This window comes from Schistocerca serialis, chromosome 3, assembly GCF_023864345.2.
Source record: "Schistocerca serialis cubense isolate TAMUIC-IGC-003099 chromosome 3, iqSchSeri2.2, whole genome shotgun sequence".
NCBI lineage: Eukaryota > Metazoa > Arthropoda > Insecta > Orthoptera > Acrididae > Schistocerca > Schistocerca serialis.
The window spans coordinates 120,016,986-120,040,630 of record NC_064640.1 but is presented as its reverse complement, the minus strand read 5'-3'; the positions used below and the strand labels follow the sequence as shown (position 1 = coordinate 120,040,630).

General features: G+C 44.8%; 1 protein-coding gene across 7 annotated transcripts in view; it reads right to left on the bottom strand.

Annotated features, from left to right (window-relative positions):
- LOC126469810 (battenin) overlaps positions 1-23,645 on the bottom strand; it is a 249,762-nt gene that overhangs the window by 175,290 nt on the left and 50,827 nt on the right. Inside the window, exon 1 of one of the 7 annotated variants that reach the window (XM_050097078.1) lies at positions 5,483-5,516. The exons of the other annotated variants lie outside the window; for them this stretch is intronic. The gene's annotated coding sequence lies outside the window, so the exon portion shown is untranslated. Of the gene's footprint in view, positions 1-5,482; positions 5,517-23,645 lie in introns of those variants that run through there. 7 annotated transcript variants of the gene reach the window in all.

Here is a 23,645-nt window from a genome sequence, read left to right as displayed (position 1 = left end):
GGTATAATAAAATATTAAACACAAGATAATGGTTAAACTGCGATGACCATCTGCATAGACTGCTTTTGTCACGTTGAACAAAGCGTTCGCACGTTCTTGTTATGAGACAACGGGAAAAAAAGCACCAACTCTTCTAGCACAATTGGTAAAATATTGTCTGATTCCACATTCAAGATGTTTACTTCTGCGGGTTTTAGGTTTCGTTAAACATGAGCCTCTGTTACTCTGTTAGATAACAGTTACGCCATTCGCCTTGAAGATCTATATCATATTGGTCGGATTTCACAATCAACGACTGACGTCGAACAGTTCTTTTCCCTGCAGCGGAAGCGGCAACAGAAAAATAAATAAAACTAGCGAGTGATATCACCACAAGTTCTGGTCACAATAGATTCTGACGGAAATGAAACTTATGGTACTGGACAGCAAACCACATTTACCAAATTTAGTTAGGTAAAGAAGAACTGTGATAGAATGCAGATTGTGAGAACGGAAAGCAAGTTAAAAGACAATATTTTTGAAACACCACAAGCCACAGTACGTATTTATGCTGATATCACCCGATTCAGAAACAGAAAACCTCGGTATAGGAATCTTCTCAAAAGAAACAGTGAATATATAAAGCAATGCACCAACTACCCAGCAAGGAGTTTGACCTAAACAACGGCAAGTGAACAAAAACGTTACGAGGAACAACAGAAACTGCACACGCTGATAATCACATTATTCTTAAAAAATTAAAATAAATAGAAAGAGAAATCGGAAGAAAATGAAAGAAGTTGTATGAAGTAATTAGGCCCAGGTGCTTTCGCCGTCAGAATAACGGATGACAGAATTTAGCAAGTTAATGTCTCGTATATCCTCTATTCTCATACATATTTTGGCTTAAGTCTTCACCTAAGCAAAAAATGTTCTTTTTGCACAAAAGACAGCAACTCAAGCCATGTGTGGGAGTTACTCACATAACACAAAAGAGAGTAATTGGAATCATGTATGGGATTTACTCACATAAAACTTGCACACGTCTACTTATGCAGCTGGTAACAGTTTATAGAACATTTATTTGCTAATCAAATTTCCTGTCAACAAACAATATGAGAATAAAGATAAGTGCTAGAAAGAAGATATGTCGATAATATCCTGTAGTGAATTCAACAACTTTGGTTCACGTTGGATTGAAGACCGTACCTATAAAATTATCCATGAGAACATATTATCTGAAACACCGAAAACAATTTTAAATGCGATATTGCAGTGCGTGTGTTGTTAAGAACGATGCAGCGTTCCTTCTGATATGCATGCACTGCAATGTCGTATTTACCCGCCGATACCAGGCAGCGACTTTCAATTAAAATGGCCTCCACTGTACGGGAATTACATAATGTATGTACGAGTACAAGCTGTGACGCAGAAATGACAACATATACGAGTTTGTGTGTGGCCGTGAGTCGAGCACGGATTGCCAAAATAAAGGCGACTGCTTGCATAAAGCGGGAAATCCGGGTTCGAGTCCCGGTCCGGCACAAATTTTCACTGACATCATTCCCTTATACAGCTGATGGTTATTTGTATTCGCAGCTGCGAATACATCTCATGTATGCTTAGATGCAGACTGATACTTACCTACCCCTCAATTTTTATATGACATTTCTTGAATAGAATTAAGGAGTCAGTTACATATCCAGAGCGAGCTCTACAGACCTGAGACGCAGAGATGTAGCAAACGCCCAATTCAGGGCGGGAACCCATAAAATTTCAGCAGTTGGGTTCTCTGTCCGTTTGCCTTGCGAGTGGTTTTGCCACTGACTACATAATACAAAATTATAACTGCTGTGGCTACGTTAGTACCAAATGGCTCTGAGCACTATGAGACTTAACATCTCAGGTCATCAGTCCCCTAGAACTTAGAACTACTTAAACCTAACTAACCTAAGGACATCACACACATCCATGCCCGAGGCAGGATTCGAACCTACGACCGTAGCGGTCGCGCGGTTCCAAACTGAAGCGCCTAGAACCGCTCGGCCACCAGCGGCCGGCATGTAAGTACCAACCTAGTTTCACTCCACTCGCTTTTTCCAACGGAACATTAAAAAAAATAGAACATTAAATGTGTCGAAGACATTTTTTTTGTCTCATTCCTAAGCGTTTACTTCAGTTTATACCTCAAAATCAGTCTAATTAGTGCCCATTAGCCTAACTAGTAGTTACATGATTACTGTTATTATTATACACCGATGAGTCAAAACACTATGACCACCTACTTAATAGCTTGTTTATCCGCCTTTGGAACGAAATACATCACATATTCTGCATATTACGGATCCAACAGTTTTTTGGTAGGTTTGTAGAGGTATGTGGCGTTAGATGTCTACGCACAGGTCATGTAATTCGCGTAAATAACGGGCTCTGATTTGCGGAAACGGTGATGGTATTCGATAGCGATCCAGATGGGTTCCACGGGCTTTAAACTAAGTTCCGTCCGAACAGGTCTTGAAGGCCCCACGGTACCGACCGACCGTCGTGTCATTCCCATCCCACAGGTTTCACTTGATGCGGATGTGGAGGGGTATGTCGTCAGCACAGCACTCTCCCGGCCGTTGTCAGTTTTCGTGACATAAGCCACTACTTCGCCATCAAGCAGCTTCTTAGTTGGCCTCAAAAGGGCTGAGCGCACCTAGCAACAGCGCATGGCAGACCGGATGGTCACCCATTCAAGTGCTACCCAAGCCCGCCTGACAGCGCTTAACTTCAGTGACCTGACGGGAAACGGAGTTACCACTGCGGCAAGAACGTTGGCTTTCCGTAGGATTTATATCAGACGAATTTGGTCTCCGAGACATCAACGTGAGTTCACTATAATGCTCCTCAAACCACTTTAGCGTGGTTCTGGCTCCGAGACATGGACAATTATGCTGCTGGATGGTGACATCGCCGTCGGGGAAGACGTCAAGCATGAATGGATGCAAGTGGTTCGCAGCTGTCAGTGTGTCTTCGATTACTACCACAGGTCCCATGCAAGCACAGAAGAATGTCTCCCATGGCATATTACCACCTCTACAGGCCTGTGTCCGCGGCGCGCTGCACGTTCGAGCCGCCGTTCGCCTCGATGACGGCGTTTTTGAGGACGATCGTCAACCTAATGTAGCAAGAATGTGATTCACCCGAAGGGCCGACACGTTTCCATTAATCGACGGTCGAACGACAGTTCCGTGCCCACTACAATTGTAATTGACGATGTCATTGGGTCAACATGTAGGAGTGGTCTGCTGCGGAGCTCCATGTTCAACAGTGTACGAGAAACGGTGCTCCGAACACTTATGCGTGCACCAGCACTGTGCTCCTTCGGCAGAGATCTACATCTACATACATACTCCGCAATCCACCATACGGTGCGTGGCGGAGGGTACCTCGTACAACAACTACCATCTTCTCTCCCTGTTCCATTCCCAAACAGAACGTGGGAAAAATGACCGCCTATATGCCTCTGTACGAGCCCTAATCTCTCTTATCTTATCTTTGTGGTCTTTCCGCGAAATGTAAGCTGGCGGCAGTAAAATTGTACTGCAGTCAGCCTCAAAGGCTGGTTCTCTAAATTTCCTCAGTAGCGATTCACGAAAAGAACGCCTCATTTCCTCTAGAGGCTCCCACCCGAGTTCCTGAAGCATTTCCGTAACACTCGCGTAATTATCAAACCTACCAGTAACAAATCTAGCAGCCCGCCTCTGAATTGCTTCTATGTCCTCCCTCAACCCGACCTGATAGGGATCCCAAACGCTCGAGCAGTACCCAAGAATAGGTCGTATTAGTGTTTTATAAGCGGTCTCCTTTACAGATGAACCACATCTTCCCAAACTTCTACCAATGAACCGAAGACGACTATCCGCCTCCCCCACAACTGCCATTACATGCTTGTCCCACTTCATATCGCTCTGCAATGTTACGCCCAAATATTTAATCGACATGACTGTGTCAAGCGCTACACTACTAATGGAGTATTCAAACAGGATTCTTTTTCCTATTCATCTGCATTAATTTACATTTATCTATATTTAGAGTTAGCTGCCATTCTTTACAGATACCACAGATCACGAGCTATCCTACTTTACAGCGCAGACAAGCCTCGAACCCCATGTTCTGTGAAGAGTCGCGGGCGTCCAACCATTAGCGCTTGTCCTACCTTTTTTCGTAGATGCTCGCGACAGCAGCACGTGAACATTCGACCAGCTTCGCCGGTTTCGAGATACTCCTTCACAGGCTCTGCGTAATAATAACCTGCCCATTGTCAAAGCCGCTTATCTCAATGGATTTCCGAATTTGAAGCCCAGATCTTCGTTAGGGTGATCCCCCGTCCATATCTGCTCCGCTTACATACTTTGGTTACCGCATCGCGTGCCCACAACACCATAAGGCGGCATCCAACGTCGCGGAGGGCAGTGGTCATAATGTTTTGGTCTATCAGTGTAGCTGTTACACAGCAATAATGGCGTCGGCCTCTCGTACTTAAATGCAGAATCTGAAATCCACTTAAATTCGGTAATATTTTTTCCGAGAGATTCACAATACTAGACCCGCTACGTGGTGTATAGAACTTTTTTTTTCTACACGAGGGACAGCTTCTAATTTACTCTCGTCGAATTTAAACTTGGGATTTGACGTTCGAAATTGTTATTGGCGTTGTATACAAGAAAATAAAAAATTACGGGTATATGACTGATAACTGTACAGCCGAAGACAAGTCATTATTACCAAATTTTATTATTATTATGTTTATTGTTATTGTTGTTGTTGTTGATTTTAGCTTCCCATAATTCTGACACATTGGCATTTTTAGTAGTTGCTCTTCTTCATAATTAATTTTCGCAAATGTTTACAGAAGCAACGACTGATGTTTATAATTTTGAAGTACGCCAAAATACTAGTGGCTGGCATTGTACATACCTTCAAGTCGACATACGCAGCCATATACAGCACATGCTTGTTGCTGTCGTGCAAATGACGTGTGCCACATCGCACGGTGCATAGTTTAGATGAGCGACGAACTACACAAGTAATTAACTGGGTCCGCCACAGCACACACATAGCACTATGTGAAAAATGAGCGGCAGGGAAGTCAAAGATTTTTATGTCCGAATCAGGAATGGGGGTTTAAATTACAACAGGCGGTCTACGAAGAACGGAAAAAAGTTTAAAGTAGAGAAAAAGGAAGAGGACGTAGAGCCTGACATTAGTTCAGTAAGTAAAAGCAAGAGCGGAGCGAAATTTTAGAGAGGCGTATAATGAAGCCGCTGGAAACAGCAAATTACAAGAATGATTCGAACGAGCCTGAGTGGGAAAAATGGACGACAACAACAAACAAATTAAAGAACGGAGTGCTGAAGGAGCAAGCTGTGTTAAGTCAAAGTGTGCATACGATTGCTAAACGGCAACACTAAAGCCGCCGTGAGACGTAAACACATGAAACGGAAGGAGTGGTACTCACTGTGCTCTCGACCGTCCACTGCTTCGTAGCTGACTGACGAGACGCCCACTGGCTGCCTCTCTCCCCACCCCCATCACCCCCTCCCTACCCGTATGCTACATCAGCACGCGCGTCTCAAGCATACGGGTATTCCCGGAAAGGAAGGAGTTGTTCTCACCGGTCGACGAAATAAGCGCCGCACGGCGCAGTCGCGCTGAAGCCACTGAAGTGTTCATGCTGAAGTTTTCAGATCGAAATATAGCCATACAACTTACAGCACAAAATCTGGCATAAGAATTTTGTACAGGTTTCCATCGTGAAACTTTGGTTCCAGCCGACGGGTATAATCACAGCTAAAATTAACTTAACCCGTACTATTATTAAAGTAGGCTACACGATACACATCTCGCGTCTCTCCAGTCTGGCACGTTGACAATACCGGAAAATAACTTCGATAACGTCAGTACGTAACATAAATAAGTGCGTTACTGCGCGAGGCGGACCATCACTTCACCGAATTATCCACACCCAAAAATCTACGGCCGGCCGATGTGACCGAGCGGTTCTAGGCGCTTCAGTCTGGAACCGTGCGACCGCTACGGTCGCAGGTTCGAATCCTGCCTCGGGCTTGAATGTGTGTGATGTCCTTAGGTTAGTTAGGTTTAAGTAGTTCTAAGTTCTAGGGGACTGATGACCTCAGATGTTAAGTCCCATAGTGCTCAGAGCCAAAAATCTACGCCCCTAGAACTCAGAGCCTTAAAGACCTGGTTAGAATACGGACTAGTATTTGGTCCAAGCACCATCAGTGTGCACTCTGTACAACCCAGTCTATATCTTTGCCATCAGAGTAGCGAAACAGACCACTGTTCAACAAAAAAAAAGAAGAAGAAGAAGTGCGCTCCCAGCTTGGTCGAAGTCAACAGTTCATTCTACTACTATTTCCGTAGCCACATCACTAACAAGAAAGACGAAAACTGCGAATAACGGGAGCAGAAATCGGGGTTCCTAGCTATTTCACCACCTACGTCTATACGTCTACCGAAATCAGCATCATACACTGAAGGAGGTGGTCCTCTTTGAAATTTCAAACAATCTTCTTTTTTTTTTGCTTTAAATGTTCTCTGGAATATCTACTTTATTGTAATGATCATCCCAAATTCGCCAGAAACTTCGTTATCGAGTTATAAGTCGATTTGTGAAGTAGTCTCCGAAAGCCATTCACAGCGGGGAAAAAAATAGCCGACATCGCGGCCAATGTGGCAGCATGTAATTTCAGCGACGGCCTAACACACATTATGGAAATTATGAACGTGATCGGACTTGAGATCAGACCAGCCTCTTACAACTTCTGCACGAAAGAGAACGACATGCATATTGAGCGATCACAGCTACGCATAGCACGAGATGACCACAGAGGGCAGCACGAGCACCATAGCCACGAAGAACGTGGAAGAGGACCTCCTCTTGGATCTGGAATGATTGCTGTATGGTCCAGGGATCGCTAACTAAAGGTATGTTTAACTTAGCTTCAAAATATGCAACAGAAAAATTTAAACGCGTTTTTCTCGAAACCGTATCACGGCAAACATAGCTTGAGAACGCTACATACGATTTTGATAGCAATTTGATCTACATCTACATCTACATCTATACTCCGCGAGCCACCTTACGGTGTGTGGCGGAGGGTACTTATTGTACCACTATCTGATCCCCCCTTCCCTGTTCCATTCACGAATTGTGCGTGGGAAGAACGACTGCTTGTAAGTCTCCGTATTTGCTCTAATTTCTCGGATCTTTTCGTTGTGATCATTACGCGAGATATATGTGGGCGGTAGTAATATGTTGCCCATCTCTTCCCGGAATGTGCTCTCTCGTAATTTCGATAATAAACCTCTCCGTATTGCGTAACGCCTTTCTTGAAGTGTCCGCCACTGGAGCTTGTTCAGCATCTCCGTAACGCTCTCGCGCTGACTAAATGTCCCCATGACGAATCGCGCTGCTTTTCGCTGGATCATGTCTATCTCTTCTATTAATCCAACCTGGTAAGGGTCCCATACTGATGAGCAATACTCAAGAATCGGACGAACAAGCGTTTTGTAAGCTACTTCTTTCGTCGATGAGTCACATTTTCTTAGAATTCTTCCTATGAACCTCAACCTGGCGCCTGCTTTTCCCACTATTTGTTTTATGTGATCATTCCACTTCAGATCGCTCCGGATAGTAACTCCTAAGTATTTTACGGTCGTTACCGCTTCCAATGATTTACCACCTATGGCATAATCGTACTGGAATGGATTTCTGCCCCTATGTATGCGCATTATATTACATTTATCTACGTTTAGGGAAAGCTGCCAGCTGTCGCACCATGCATTAATCCTCTGCAGGTCCTCCTGGAGTACGTACGAGTCTTCTGATGTTGCTACTTTCTTGTAGACAACCGTGTCATCTGCAAATAGCCTCACGGAGCTACCGATGTTGTCAACTAAGTCATTTATGTATATTGTAAACAATAAAGGTCCTATCACGCTTCCCTGCGGTACTCCCGAAATTACCTCTACATCTGCAGATTTTGAACCGTTAAGAATGACATGTTGTGTTCTTTCTTCTAGGAAATCCTGAATCCAATCACAAACCTGGTCCGATATTCCGTAAGCTCGTATTTTTTTCACTAAACGTAAGTGCGGAACCGTATCAAATGCCTTCCTGAAGTCCAGGAATACGGCATCAATCTGCTCGCCAGTGTCTACGGCACTGTGAATTTCTTGGGCAAATAGAGCGAGCTGAGTTTCACATGATCTCTGTTTGCGGAATCCATGTTGGTTATGATGAAGGAGATTTGTATTATCTAAGAACGTCATAATACGAGAACACAAAACATGTTCCATTATTCTACAACAGATTGACGTAAGCGAAATAGGCCTATAATTATTCGCATCTGATTTATGACCCTTCTTGAAAATGGGAACGACCTGCGCTTTCTTCCAGTCGCTAGGTACTTTACGTTCTTCCAGCGATCTACGATAAATTGCTGATAGAAAGGGGGCAAGTTCTTTAGCATAATCACTGTAGAATCTTAAGGGTATCTCGTCTGGTCCGGATGCTTTTCCGCTACTAAGTGATAGCAGTTGTTTTTCAATTCCGATATCGTTTATTTCAATATTTTCCATTTTGGCGTCCGTGCGACGGCTGAAGTCAGGGACAGTGTTACGATTTTCCGCAGTGAAACAGTTTCGGAACACTGAATTCAGTATTTCTGCCTTTCTTCGGTCGTCCTCTGTTTCGGTGCCATCGTGGTCAACGAGTGACTGAATAGGGGATTTAGATCCGCTTACCGATTTTACATATGACCAAAACTTTTTAGGGTTCTTGTTTAGATTGTTTGCCAATGTTTTATGTTCGAATTCGTTGAATGCTTCTCTCATTGCTCTCTTTACGCTCTTTTTCGCTTCGTTCAGCTTTTCCTTATCAGCTATGATTCGACTACTCTTAAACCTATGATGAAGCTTTCTTTGTTTCCGTAGTACCTTTCGTACATGATTGTTATACCACGGTGGATCTTTCCCCTCGCTTTGGACCTTAGTCGGTACGAACTTATCTAAGGCGTACTGGACGATGTTTCTGAATTTTTTCCATTTTTGTTCCACATCCTCTTCCTCAGAAATGAACGTTTGATGGTGGTCACTCAGATATTCTGCGATTTGTGCCCTATCACTCTTGTTAAGCAAATATATTTTCCTTCCTTTCTTGGCATTTCTTATTACACTTGTAGTCATTGATGCAACCACTGACTTATGATCACTGATACCCTCTTCTACATTCACGGAGTCGAAAAGTTCCGGTCTATTTGTTGCTATGAGGTCTAAAACGTTAGCTTCACGAGTTGGTTCTCTAACTATCTGCTCGAAGTAATTCTCGGACAAGGCAGTCAGGATAATGTCACAAGAGTCTCTGTCCCTGGCTCCAGTTCTGATTGTGTGACTATCCCATTCTATACCTGGTAGATTGAAGTCTCCCCCTATTACAATAGTATGATCACGAAACTTCTTCACGACGTTCTGCAGGTTCTCTCTGAGGCGCTCAACTACTACGGTTGCTGATGCAGGTGGTCTATAGAAGCATCCGACTATCATATCTGACCCACCTTTGATACTTAACTTAACCCAGATTATTTCACATTCGCATTCGCTAATAACTTCACTGGATATTATTGAATTCTTTACTGCTATAAATACTCCTCCACCATTGGCGTTTATCCTATCCTTGCGGTATATATTCCATTCTGTGTCTAGGATTTCGTTACTGTTCACTTCCGGTTTTAACCAACTTTCCGTTCCTAATACTATATGCGCACTATTTCCTTCAATAAGAGATACTAATTCAGGAACCTTGCCCTGGATACTCCTGCAGTTTACCAATATTACGTTGACTTTTCCTGTTTTTGGTCTCTGAGGACGGACGTTCTTTATCAACGATGATAATGTCCTCTCTGGTAAGCCGTCAGGTATTTTATCGTTTCGCCCAAGGGGGGGTCCCTCTAACCTAAAAAACCCCCGTGTGCACGCCACACGTACTCTGCTACCCTAGTAGCTGCTTCCGGTGTGTAGTGCACGCCTGACCTGTCTAGGGGGGCCCTACAGTTCTCCACCCAATAACGGAGGTCGATGAATTTGCAACCATTATAGTCGCAGAGTCGTCTGAGCCTCTGGTTTAGACCCTCCACACGGCTCCAAACCAGAGGACCGCGATCGACTCTGGGCACTATGCTGCAGATATTAAGCTCAGCTTGCACTCCGCGTGCGATGCTGGTTGTCTTCACCAAATCAGCCAGCCGCCGGAAGGAACCAAGGATGGCCTCAGAACCCAAGCGGCAGGCGTCATTCGTTCCGACATGTGCTACTATCTGCAGCCGGTCACACCCAGTGCGTTCAATAGCTGCCGGAAGGGCCTCCTCCACATTACGGACGAGACCCCCCGGCAAGCACACCGAGTGCACACTGGCATTCTTCCCCGACCTACCCGCTATTTTCCTAAGGGGCTCCATAACCCGCCTAACGTTGGAGCTCCCTATAACTAATAGGCCCGCCCTCTGTGACTGTCGGGACCTTGCCGGAGAATCGGCCACTGGCCCAACAGGCGAGGCATCCTGTGGTGGCTCGGAAACGATGTCATCACCACTAGGAAGCACCCCGTACCTGTTGGAAAGGGGTAAGGCAGCTGCCACGCGGCCAGATCCCACCTTTGCCTTTCGGCCAGGCACGCGCGAGCCCACCACTGTCCGCCATTCACCCTGGAGTGATGGCTGACCGGTAAGATGCTCACTGCCGGAAGACGCAGCGACATCAGGGGTTCCATGTGATTCCAAGGCCACCGAAGTAGGCATAGGTCTCACCACAGTTGCCCCAACGCCACTACGAGCCGACGCCTGCGCCTCGAGCTCGATGAGCCTAACAGACAAAGCCTCCACCTGCCCCCGAAGAGTGGCCAATTCTCCTTGCGTCCGCTCACAACAACCACAGTCCCTACACATGACTATGTTTACCCTACAAGCGAACGGTGTACTCGCCTTATTAGCAGCAGGAAATCGAAGTGCTCTCTCACTGACGGTCTAACCGACACTGAGCTGTTCTAACCAAACAAACAAAAGCCTGTACGATACGAGGGTCGATAGCAACGGCGATACTGTACACTACACTGTTATTAAAATAAACGGTTGTGTCTAGTAGGCACTCAAACACGCAAGAAATTACAAAAATAAAATAGTAACTACCCAGATAACTGAAAATAAGTTGTACCTGTTTGAAGCTCGCAAAAATGTGTAACAAGCGAACGGTGTACTCGCCTTATTAGCAGCAGGAAATCGAAGTGCTCTCTCACTGACGGCATTCTTAACTAAATCAGCGAACCGAGCCGTTTTGCAATATCTTCAAAAGTCCATTTTCGGTGCAAGCTTTTGACTCGATTTTTTGGACGAAGAAAATAAGATTTGCTTCGACATGTCACAATTTATTTAGAACTTAATAATTTTCAACTGTCCTACGTATACTGATAGAACTTTTATTTCTAAAAAATTATTTTGTTGCAAGTGCAATGAGGGGGGGGGGGGGGGGAGATTCCCGGCGATGACCAATGCTCCGGTTGCAAGTTGTCCTTCCACTTGGTGTAACGGTTACAAGGAACGTCCGATGTGGACACAAAAAGATTTCTTATAGGGCTCATATTTACCGCTAACCACTCGTCAACAGACGAGCATTTGCAAGTGGGTAGGAGGGAGGGGAACTGGGGGCTGCAAATGATCGTCTGCGACGAGCGGTTAGCCGTTAGCAGTAAACATGAGGTGGGTTACGCGGCATGCAGTCCACGTCCATCAAGCCTTTTGTGTACAGGACTCGATTGCATCACCCTTCCGGAGGCTGTAGCAATAGCACACCATAGTTGGAATGAGGTCATGGTCCTATTCCTTTCAGCACATAGAAGTAAATATCGGTCATTAGCGCGTGTCTTAGCTCTTGGTTATTCTTGACTGAGTAACAAATATGTCGATCCTATGGTTAGAAATTGTTACCACTCTTATGAACAACAGAGTGAACCAAATCAACCCACCTAGCTACTTTTGTCTAAGTTTTACTTGCCTCCAATCTGCCAATGGACCTGCATCGAAGCTCATGGTGCTTCGATGTTAACTGACCAAGCTATCGTATCATTGTTCTCTCTTTAAACTATTAACAATACCAACCTTCCTACGCTGCTTCACGCTGCTTTCCATCATGCACACGCGACGGAAACCGATTGCAGTGTCTCTGGCTTTCAGTAGCTAGTTTAGTGCGACGCAGCTGTATTAACAATGCACTCAACTTCCGCGTCAGTAGCTTTGTTTTCACGACATAATATTTATTTACGATAATTTTTAGAAACAGAGTAGATAATAGTACCGCATAATAATAGTGATATTTCGTTAGCTTCTCTGCAGAGTCTGCACGTTAGGTTTTTTTGCTGGTGTCACGCTCAAAGCCAGAATCGAGAAATCATCAACAGACTCAAAGTGCAGGTCCCGCAAAGAAGCTGACGAAACAGCTAATCACATTTTGGACTGCTGCAAAAAGATGGAACAGGAAGAAACCTTAATTATGAGCAGAGGCACAAGCATTTATGCCAAAATTACCATCTGCTGGTGGCAAAGAACTGGTGCGACCACATGCCAGAAAAAATTGTCAAAAGCGAACGTGACAAATTACATCTACATCTATTCTCTGCAAAACCACCGTGATGTGCATGGCAGAGAGTACGTCACATTGTACCAGTTATTAAAGTTTCTTCCCGTTCCATTCACGCATGGAGCGTGGGAAGAATGATTGTCTGTCTGCCTCAGGGCGTCACGTACGGAGCGTGGGAAGAATGATCGTTTGAATGCCTCTGTGCGTGCAGAAATTATTCTGATCTTATCCTCACGATCCCTGTGTGAACGATACGTTAGGGGTTGTTGTATATCCCTAAATTATTCATTCAAAGACGGTTCTTGAAACTTTGTTAATAGACTTTCTCGGGATAGTTTACGTCTGTCTTCAAGAGTCAGCCATTTTACACTACTGGCCATTAAAATTGCTACACCACGAAGATGACGTGCTACTGACGAGAAATTTAACCGACAGGAAGAAGATGCTGTGATATGCAAATGATTAGCTTTTCAGAGCATTCACACTGGCGCCGGTGGTGATACCTACAACGTGCTGACATGAGGGAAGTTTCCAACGGATTTCTCATATACAAACAGCAGTTGACCGGCGTTGCCTGGTGAAACGTTGTTGTGATGACTCGTGTAAGAAGGAGAAATGCGTACCATCACGTTTCCGACTTTGATAAACGTCGGATTGTAGCCTATCGCGATTGCGGTTTATCGTATCGCGACATTGCTGCTCGCGTTGGTCGAGATCCAGTGACTGTTCGCAGAATATGGAATCGGTGGTTCAGGAGGGTAATACGGAAAGCCGTGCTGGATCTCAACGGCCTCGTATCACTAGCAAAATGGTTCAAATGGCGCTGAGCACTATGGGACTTAACTACTGTGGTCATCAGTCCCCTAGAACTTAGAACTACTTAAACCTAACAAACCTAAGGACATCACACACATCCATGCCCGAGGCAGGATTCGAACCTGCGACCGTAGCAATCGCGCGGTTCCGGACTGCGCGCCTAGAACCACTAGACCACCGCGGCCGGCCGTATCACTAGCAGTCGAGATGACGGCTATCTTATCCGCATGGTTGTAACGGATCGTGCAGCCACGTCTCGATCCCTAAGTCAACAGATGGGGACGTTTGCAAGACAAAAAGCATCTGTACGAACAGTTCGACGACGTTTGCAGCAGCATGGAGTGTCCGCTCGGAGACCATGGCTCCGGTTGCCCGAGACGCTGCATCACAGACAGGAGCGCCTGAGATGGTGTACTCAACGACGAACCTGGGTGCACGAATGGCAAAACGTCATTTTTTCGGATGAATCCAGGTTCTGTTTACAGCATCATGATGGTCGCATCCGTGTTTGGCGACATCGCGGTGAACGCACATTGGAAGCGTGTATTCGTCATCGCCATACTGGAGTATCACCCTGCGTGATGGTATGGGGTAGCATTGGTTACATGCCTCGGTCACCTCTTGTTCGCATTGACAGCACTTTCGAACAGTGGACGTTTCATTTCAGATGTGTTACGACCCGTGGCTCTACCATTCATTCGATCCCTGCGAAACCCTACATTTCAGCAGGAGAGTGCACGACCGCATGTTGCAGGTCCTGTACGGGCCTTTCTGGATACAGAAAATGTTCGACTGCTGCCCTGGCCTGCAAATTCTCCAGATCTCTCACAAATTGAAAACGTCTGGTCAATGGTGGCCGGGCAACTGGCTCGTTACAATACGCCAGTCACTACTCTTGATGAACTGTGGTATCATGTTGAAGCTGCTGGGCAGCTGTACCTGTACACGCCATCCAAGCTCTTTATGACTCAATGCCCAGGCGTATCAAGGCCGTTACTACGGCCAGGGTGGTTGTTTTGGGTACTGATTTCTCAGGATCTATGCACCCAAATTGCGTGAAAATATAATCACATGTCAGTTACAGTATAATATATTTGTCCAATGAATACCTGTTTATCATCTGCATTTCTTCTTGGTGTAGCAATTTTAATGGCCAGTAGTGTAGTTCCTTCAGAATCTCTGTGACACTCTCCCATGGAACAAACAAACCTGTGACCATTCGTGCTGCCCTTCTCTGAATACGTTAAATATCCCCTCTTAGTCGAACAGGTCCCGTACAATTGAGCAATATTCTAGATGGATCGCATGAGTGATTTGTAAGCAATCTCTTCTGTAGACTGATTGCGCTTCCCCAGTATTCTACCAATAAACAGAAGTCTATTACCTGCTTCAATCACGACTGAACGTACACTATGTGATCAAAAGTATCCGGACACCCCAAAAAACATACATTTTTCATACTAGCTGCATTGTGCTGCCACCTACTGCCAGGTACTCCATATCCAGTCACTCATTGATCAGTCTGGCCTGGCAACGGAAGACAGCAAAACGAAAGCTGAAATTTTAAATTTAGCATTTGAGAAATCTTTCACGTAGGAGGATCGTACAAACATACCGCCGTTTGAGTCTCGGACAGATTCCCGTATGGAGGACATAGTGATAGACATCCCTGGGGTTGTGAAGCAGCTGAATGGGTTGAAAATAAATAAATCGCCAGGTCCTGATGGGATTCCAATTCGGTTTTACAGAGAGTACTCTACTGCATTGGCTCCTTACTTAGCTTGCATTTATCGTGAATCTCTTGCCCAACGTAAAGTCCCGAGCGACTGGAAAAAAGCGCAGCTGACGCCATTATTTAAGAAGGGTAGAAGGACGGATCCTCAAAATTACAGACCAATATCCTTAACATCAGTTTGTTGCACGATTCTCGAACATATTCTCAGTTGGAATATAATGAATTTCCTTGAGACAGAGAAGTTGCTGTCCATGCATCACCACGGCTTTAGAAAGCATCACTCCTGCGAAACTCAACTCGCCCTTTTTTCACATGATATCTTGCGAACCATGGATGAAGGCTATCAGATGGATGCCATATTCCTTGACTTCCGGAAAGCGTTTGACTCGGTGCCCCACTGCAGACTCCTAACTAAGGTACGAGCATATGGGATTTGTTCCCAAGTATGTGAGTGGCTCGAAGACTTCTTAAGTAATAGAACCCAGTACGTTGTCCTCGATGGTGAGTCTTCATCGGAGGTGAGGGTATCATCTGGAGTGCCCCAGGGAAGTGTGGTAGGTCCGCTGTTGTTTTCTATCTACATAAATGATCTTTTGGATAGGGTGGATAGCAATGTGCGGCTGTTTGCTGATGATGCTGTGGTGTTCGGGAAGGTGTCGCCGTTGAGTGGCTGTAGGAGGATACAAGATGACTTGGACAGGATTTGTGACTGGTGTAAAGAATGGCAGCTAACTTTAAAAATAGATAAATGTAAATTAATGCAGATGAATAGGAAAAAGAATCCCGTAATGTTTGAATACTCCATTAGTAGTGTAGCGCTTGACACAGTCACGTCGATTAAGTATTTGGGCGTAACATTGCAGAGCGATATGAAGTGGGACAAGCATGTAATCGCAGTTGTGGGGGAGGCGGATAGTCGTCTTCGGTTCATTGGTAGAATTTTGGGAAGATGTAGTTCATCTATAAAGGAGACCGCTTATAAAACACTAATACGACCTATTCTTGGGTACTGCTCGAGCGTCTGGGATCCCTATCAGGTCGGATTGAGGGAGGACATAGAAGCAATTCAGAGGCGGGCTGCTAGATTTGTTACTGGTAGGTTTGATCATCACGCGGTGGTTACGGAAATGCTTCAGGAACTCGGGTGGGAGTCTATAGAGGAAAGGAGTCGTTCTTTTCGTGAATCGCTACTGAGGAAATTTAGAGAACCAGCATTTGAGGCTGGCTGCAGTACAAAGTTACTGCCGCCAACTTATAATTCGCGGAAAGACCACAAAGATAAGATAAGAGAGTTTAGGGCTCGTACAGAGGCATATAGGCAGTCATTTTTCCCTCGTTCTGTTTGGGAGTGGAACAGGAAGAGAAGATGGTAGTTGTGGTAAGAGGTACCCTCCGCCACGCACCGAATGGTGGATTGCGGAGTATGTATGTAGATGTAGATGTAGATCAGGGACCACATCGTGAGAGAGCAGAATGGGATGCTCGCGGAACTCACGGACTTCGAACGTGGTCAGGTGATTGGGTGTCACTTGGGTCATACCTACGTACGCGTGATTTCCACACTCCTAAACATCTCTAGGCCCACTGTTTCCGATGTGAAGTGGAAACGTGAAGGGACACGTACAGCACAAAAGCGTACAGGCCGACCTAGTCTGTTGACTGACAGAGACCGCCGACAAAATGGTTCAAATGGCTCTGAGCACTATGGGACTGTACTTCTAAGGTCATCAGTCCCCTAGAACTTAGAACTACTTAAACCTAACTAACCTAAGGACATCACACACATCCATGCCCGAGGCAGGATTCGAACCTGCGACCGTAGCGGTCACGCGGTTCCAGACTGTAGCGCCTAGAACCGCACGGCCACCCGGCCGGCGAGACCGCCGACAGTTGAAGAAGGTCGTAAAGTGTAATAGGGAGACATCTAGCCAGACCATTACAAAGGAGTCCCAAACTGCATCAGGATCTACTACTCCAGTTAGGCGGGAGGTGAGAAAACTTGGATTTCATGGTCGAGTGGCTACTCATAAGCCACACATCACGCCGGTAAATGCCAAACGTCGCCTCGCTTGGTGTAAGGAGCGTAAACGTTGGACGATTGGACAGTGGAAAAACGTTGTGTGGAGTTACGAATCACGTTACACAATGTGGCGATCCGATGGCAGGGTGTGGGTATGGCGAATTCCAGGTGAACGTTATCTGTCAGCGTGTGTAGTGCCAACAGTAAAATTCGGGGACGGTGGTGTTATGGTGGGGTCGTGCTTTTCATGGTGGGGGCTTGCATACCTTGTTGTTTTGCGTGACACTATCACAGCACAGGTATACATTAATGTTTTGAGCACCTTCTTGCTTCCCACTGTTGAAGAGCAATTCGGGGATGGCGATTCCATCTTTCAACACGATCGAGCACCTGTTCACAATGCACGGCCTGTGGCGGAGTCGTTACACGACAATAACATCCCTGTACAGGACTGGCCTGCACAGAGACCTGGCCTGAGTCCTATAGAACACTTTTGGGATGTTTTGGAACACCCACTTCGTGCCAGGCCTCACCAACCGACATCGATACCTCTCCTCAGTGCAGCACTCCGTGAATATTGGTCTGTCATTCCCCATGATCCAATATATTTCCAACATGAGTAGGGTTCCTAGCTATCTATTATAGGTGGCTTTCAGAGAATGCATTTAGCAGAGATTCAAAGAATGTCAAAAAAAGTAACAAAACGTAATTTTCCCAATTAATTGTTGGAGGATTAAAGTCTCCACCAATGATTGGGGAACTTCCGTACAAGTGAGCTGAGGTTTTCTGTGATGTCTTCGGTTACATCAGGAGATGAGTCTGGTGGGCTATAGAAGGATCCAATCATCATTTTATGCCCACCCCTGATACTGCGTCTTGCCCAAACAATCTCACATGCAGCTTCAATTTCTATCTCGGTGGATTCGATTTTTTTTGTCTACTGCGACAATACACCACCTCCACTTCCCATTTGCTTATCCTTACGATATACACTAAAATTTTCCCCAGAAATTGCACTGCTATCAAATTCATGTTTCAACCAGCTTTCTGTATCTAGTATTATGTGAGCTTCGCTGCTTTTCATGAGCGCTTCCAGCTCTGGTACTTTGTTGCGAATGCTTTAGCGGTTTACCATTAGGATTTTAATGCTCTCACCTGTTGGAAGCATTTCTTTCGATCTTACACTGGTACTTCTGGGTTTCCTACATCCATCGTTGTCTGGATTGGATGGAGAGTCGCCTAATCTAGTACACCCTTGTGAGTACCCCACACACAGTCAGCTACTTGAGTAGAAGCCTGTAATGCACACCCGACCTATTTACGGGGACCCTGCAGCTCTCAACCCTATGGCGCAAGTCCGGGAAGTCGGGGCCTAGCTTGTCACAGAACTTTCAGTCCTTCCACTCGACTCAGAACCAAAGGGTCACGATCATTTCTGGGGCAGTGCTGCAACCTGTGATCTTCGTTGAAACTCCACGCACAAAGCTAGTCTTCTCAACCTTATCTGCCACTCGCTGAAATGACCCAAGAATGACTTCGGAGCCCAGATACAGGCATCATTCGTTCCAATGTGCGCCACAATCTGCAGCTGGCTGCACCCTGTTCCCCCAACGGCTGCTGGAATAGCCTCTTCAGCATGCTGAATGAGGCCCCAAGGCATACACACTGAGTGCACCTGTGTCCTTTCCTGTCCCTTGCTGCCATTTCCCTACGGGGTACCATCATTCGCCGTACGTTTGAACTGTCGACGATGAATAGACCCTTACCCCTTTGTGTTTGCGTCCTCCTGGCACCGGAGAAAACAGTTTCCCCACAACAGGTGAAGTGAGTCCCACTGGCTCAGTTTCTGTGAAAGACAGCACCACGAACTTGTCGGTTGAGGGGATCCGTACAACATCCTGAGCCCTCCCTGGTCCCCTTCCATCCAATACAGGGCGCCTAGATCTACCATTGACACGCCACGCACAGTCAAGTGGATGGGTAATGACAAATCCTGTACTTTCTGCGGACGAGGCAGGATCCACAGGAGAGGACAGTATTTGAGGCTTATTGTAGGGATTCCGACTTCACACAGATAAATGCTGGAACAGAGTACACCAGACATCATAATTGTGGACAAAAAGGAACGTGTAAATCATTGACATTGACATTGCCATCCCAGGTAATAGCAGAATCGATGAGAAACAACTTGCGGAACCTGCCAGATACGATGACTTGAAAATCGAACTACAGCAATGTCAAAAGATCTTAATGGGCACTTGAAAACCATTGCCACTGATAAAATATACGTGTGACAACTAGAAAAAGGCACTCTACTGGGATCTGTACGATTTATCCGCCGATACATCGCGCAGTCCTAGACGCTTGGAAAATGTCGGGCCAGTGATAAAATATGAAAACCGATATAGTAAACTCATTTACTGTGTTTACTGTTATCAATAATATGTATAACAATAATAACAACAATAATAATAATAATATCATTTAACATCCCATACTATCTATCACCCATTCGACTGGCTGTATATCCTATCTCCGTTTCATGCTCACTATCGTCATATTGACGTCTTCAAACTAAGTCTATTCCCTTATCCATTTTCTTGTTTTTCTACTTTCTTCCTCCCATAGTGTGGCCAATATAAGACCGCTATAGGGTTGGAGTCCTTTAAGTAAAAAGTTTATTTTCCTATTCGGTTAGACGGGCGAGGCAGTACAAGCACCGTTTTCGAGAGTTTGATCTATTGTATTGCAGATGTGTCGCCCTGGTACACTCACCAATAGGAAATTCTCAACTTCAGCACCGTCCCGTCGCGACAATGATAGTCATTGTTCGGCATACATAGTGGGTTTACAACCCTGGCACCTGCCTACGTTGGCAAGGGGTTACGAGCGTGCGGGGAAAATGACACCTCTCCACCCTTAATCCCGCCCCCTTCAACCACAATGAGCTCACTACGCACTTTGGGTGCATGCGTAATACCAGTCAAATGAGAGGAGCATATCATTATCGTGCACAGTGGACGTGTTTTTGTGTCCTCTGGGATGTCCTTCGTTGGATGGTCGGCATTTCTGTAGATTGTACAAAATAGAGAATTTAATCGAAAGAGGTGTGTGTCGGTTCAGGAGCAGGGCTAATTCTAAGAGTTGTCCTAAAATGGGCCATGTTGTCAATACGAAAGCCGGTCTAATATTGTTCTCCTTTTAGTCGCCGCTTACAACAAGCCTGAGTAACCACATTCCTATTGCACCGCTGACAAGGAGACCTTCTGGCAATCGGATTTTTGTAATTTTTTTTTATATTTATGGTATGTGACGTTGATATCTCAAATACCCAAAGCATTTCAATGCAACTCTCAAAAATTCTCGAGAAAAGTTCCGAGGAACGTTAATGCAGTGAAATTATGGCGATTTTCATGACAGCACTCGTGGCTCACTCGGTAGCGTAGGGCAATGATAATGGGGCAGTCAATGGATCGCTGGTGCGAAACCCGTTATGTGCTATTTTTTTATATTTCTTTCGTTCAATTTGAATACCTACATCACTCAAACATAAAATTCATCAGATATATGCTAATTAATACATATCTAATTATTTTTATGACTAATTGACATCCTACTTTTTTAAATTACATATAGCACGCAAAATTCCAGTTTTCATGCCAAATATAAATTCTTATCTATAGATATTATATAAAAGATTGTTAATCAATTTGAAACTTTTTAATTCAAACAACCTTTGTACACAACCTTGTATAGAACACCGAGAAATAAGAATTTATATTGCAATGTGCGCCGTATGAAATTAGAAACGGTAAGTCATGTACTTCTTATAAAAAAATAAGATAAGATGTCTTAATTAGCATATAACTGATGAATTTTATATTTAAATGATGTAGGTATTCGAACTTAAAGAACAAAATAAAACGAAAAGAAGACCATAGCGAGACTCCAACGAATGATATGTTGATTATGTGATTACCGTGTCTGACGCTACGGAGTGAGCCACTTGGCCCGTAGTGGATTCAAAATGGTTCAAATGGCTCTGAGCACTATGGGACTGAACGTCTGAGGTCATCAGTCCCCTAGAACTTAGAACTACTTCAACCTAGCTAACCTAAGGACATCACACACATCCATGCCCGAGGCAGGATTCGAACCTGCGACCGTAGCGGTCGCGCGGTTCCAGACTGTAGCGCCAAGAACCGCTCGGCCACCCTGGCCGGCGCCCCGTAGTGGAAATCGTCTTATCTTCAGTGAACTGAAGTTCCTCGGAAAAAGTCGATTTTCTCGAGAACTTTTGAGAGTTGCATAGAAATGCTTTGACAGAATTATATATTTTGAGTTCTGAACTTCTCCTACCACACACGTAAAAATTACAAAAATCTTATTGTCTGTTGGTCTCCTTGTGAGAAATGTGAGTGTCCTCGGCGATGGAGAAGGGCGAAAGTCAAAATCATACTCTATAAATGCTACAGAATAAACTTGAAAAGCCACCACCCCTTATCTGTAATATCTATTTGAATTCTGCACTTATTCTACGTCGAAAAGTAACTCCGAAAGACAATTCGCGCTATTCATACATAGGGCCTACACTACATCGTTGTCAGGAGAAAGAAAACTGGCGTTCTACGGATCGGAGCGTGGAATGTCAGATCCCTTAATCGGGTAGGTAGGTTAGAAAATTTAAAAAGGGAAATGGATAGGTTAAAGTTAGATATAGTGGGAATTAAAGAAGTTCGATGGCAGGAAGAACAACACTTCTGGTCAGGTGAATACAGGGTTATAAATACAAAATCAAATAGGAGTAATGCAGGAGTATATTTAATAATGAATAAAAAAAATAGGAGCGCGGGTAGGCCACTACGCACAGCATTGTGAACGCATTATTGTAGCCAAGATAGACACGAAGCCCACTCCTACCACAGTAGTACAAGTTTATATGCCAACTACATCCGCATACAATGAAGAGATTGAAGAAATGTATGATGCGACAAAAGAAATTACAGATAGTGAAGGGAGACGAAAATTTAATAGTCATGGCGGACTGGCGTTCGATAGTAGGAAGAGAAGGAAAAGTAGTAGGAGAATATAGAATGGGGGTAGGGAATGAAAGAGGAAGCCGCCTGGTCGAATTTTGCACAAAGCATAACTTAATCATAGGCAACACTTGGTTTCAGAATCAAGAAATAAGGTTGTACACGTGTAAGAAGCCTGGAGACACTGGAAGGTTTCAAATAGATTATATAATGGTAAGACAGAGATTTAAGAGCCAGGTTTTAAATTGTACGACATTTCTAGGGGCAGATGTGGAGTCTGAAGGCAATTTATTGGTCATGAACTGTAGATTAAAACTGAAGAAACTGAAAAATGGTGGGAAATTAAGGAAAAATGGTTCAAAGGGCTCTGAGCACTATGGGACTCAACTGCAGTGGTCATTAGTCCCCTAGAACTTAGAACTACTTAAACCTAACTAACCTAAGGACATCACACACATCCATGCCCGAGGCAGGATTCGAACCTGCGACCGTATCAGTCGCACGGTTCCTGACTGCGCGCCTAGAACCGCGAGACCACCGCGGCCGGCGGAAATTAAGGAGATGGAACCTGGATAAACTGAACGAACCAGAGGTTGTAGGGAGTTCCAGAGAGAGCAATAGGGAACGATTGACAAGAACGGTGGAAAGAAATACAGTAGAAGAAGAATGGGTAGCTTTGAGAGATGAAATGCTGAAGGCAGCAGAAGATCAAGTCGATAAAAAGGCGAGGGCTAGTAGAAATCTTAGGGTATCAGAAGATATACTGAATTTAATTGATGAAAAGAGACAATATAAAAATACAGTTAGTGAAGCACGCGGAAAGGAATACAAACGTCTGAAAAATGAGATCGACAGGAAGTGCAAAATGGCTAAGTAGGGATGGCCAGAGGACAAATGTAGGAATATAGAGGCATATATCACTAGGGGTAAGATAGATATTACCTAAAGGGAAGTTAAGAGACCTTTGGAGACTGGAGAACCACCCGTATGAATATCACGAGCTCAAATGGAAAACCAGTTCTAAGCAAAGACGTGAAATCAGGGAAGTGGAAGGAGTACATAGAGGGTCTATACAAGGGTGATGTACTTGAGGGCAATATTATGGAAAAGGAAGAGGACGTAGATGAAGATGAAATGGGAGATAAGATACTGTGTGAGGAATTTGATACAGCACTGAAAGAATTAAGTCAAAATAAGGCCTCGGGAGTAGACAACATTCCATTAGAACTACTGATAGCCTTGGGAGAGCCAGACTTCAAGAAGAATGTAATAATTCCAATCCCAAAGAAAGCAGGCGTTGACGGGTATGGAAACTACCGAACTATCAGCTTAATAAGTCACGGCTGCAATATACTAACACGAATTC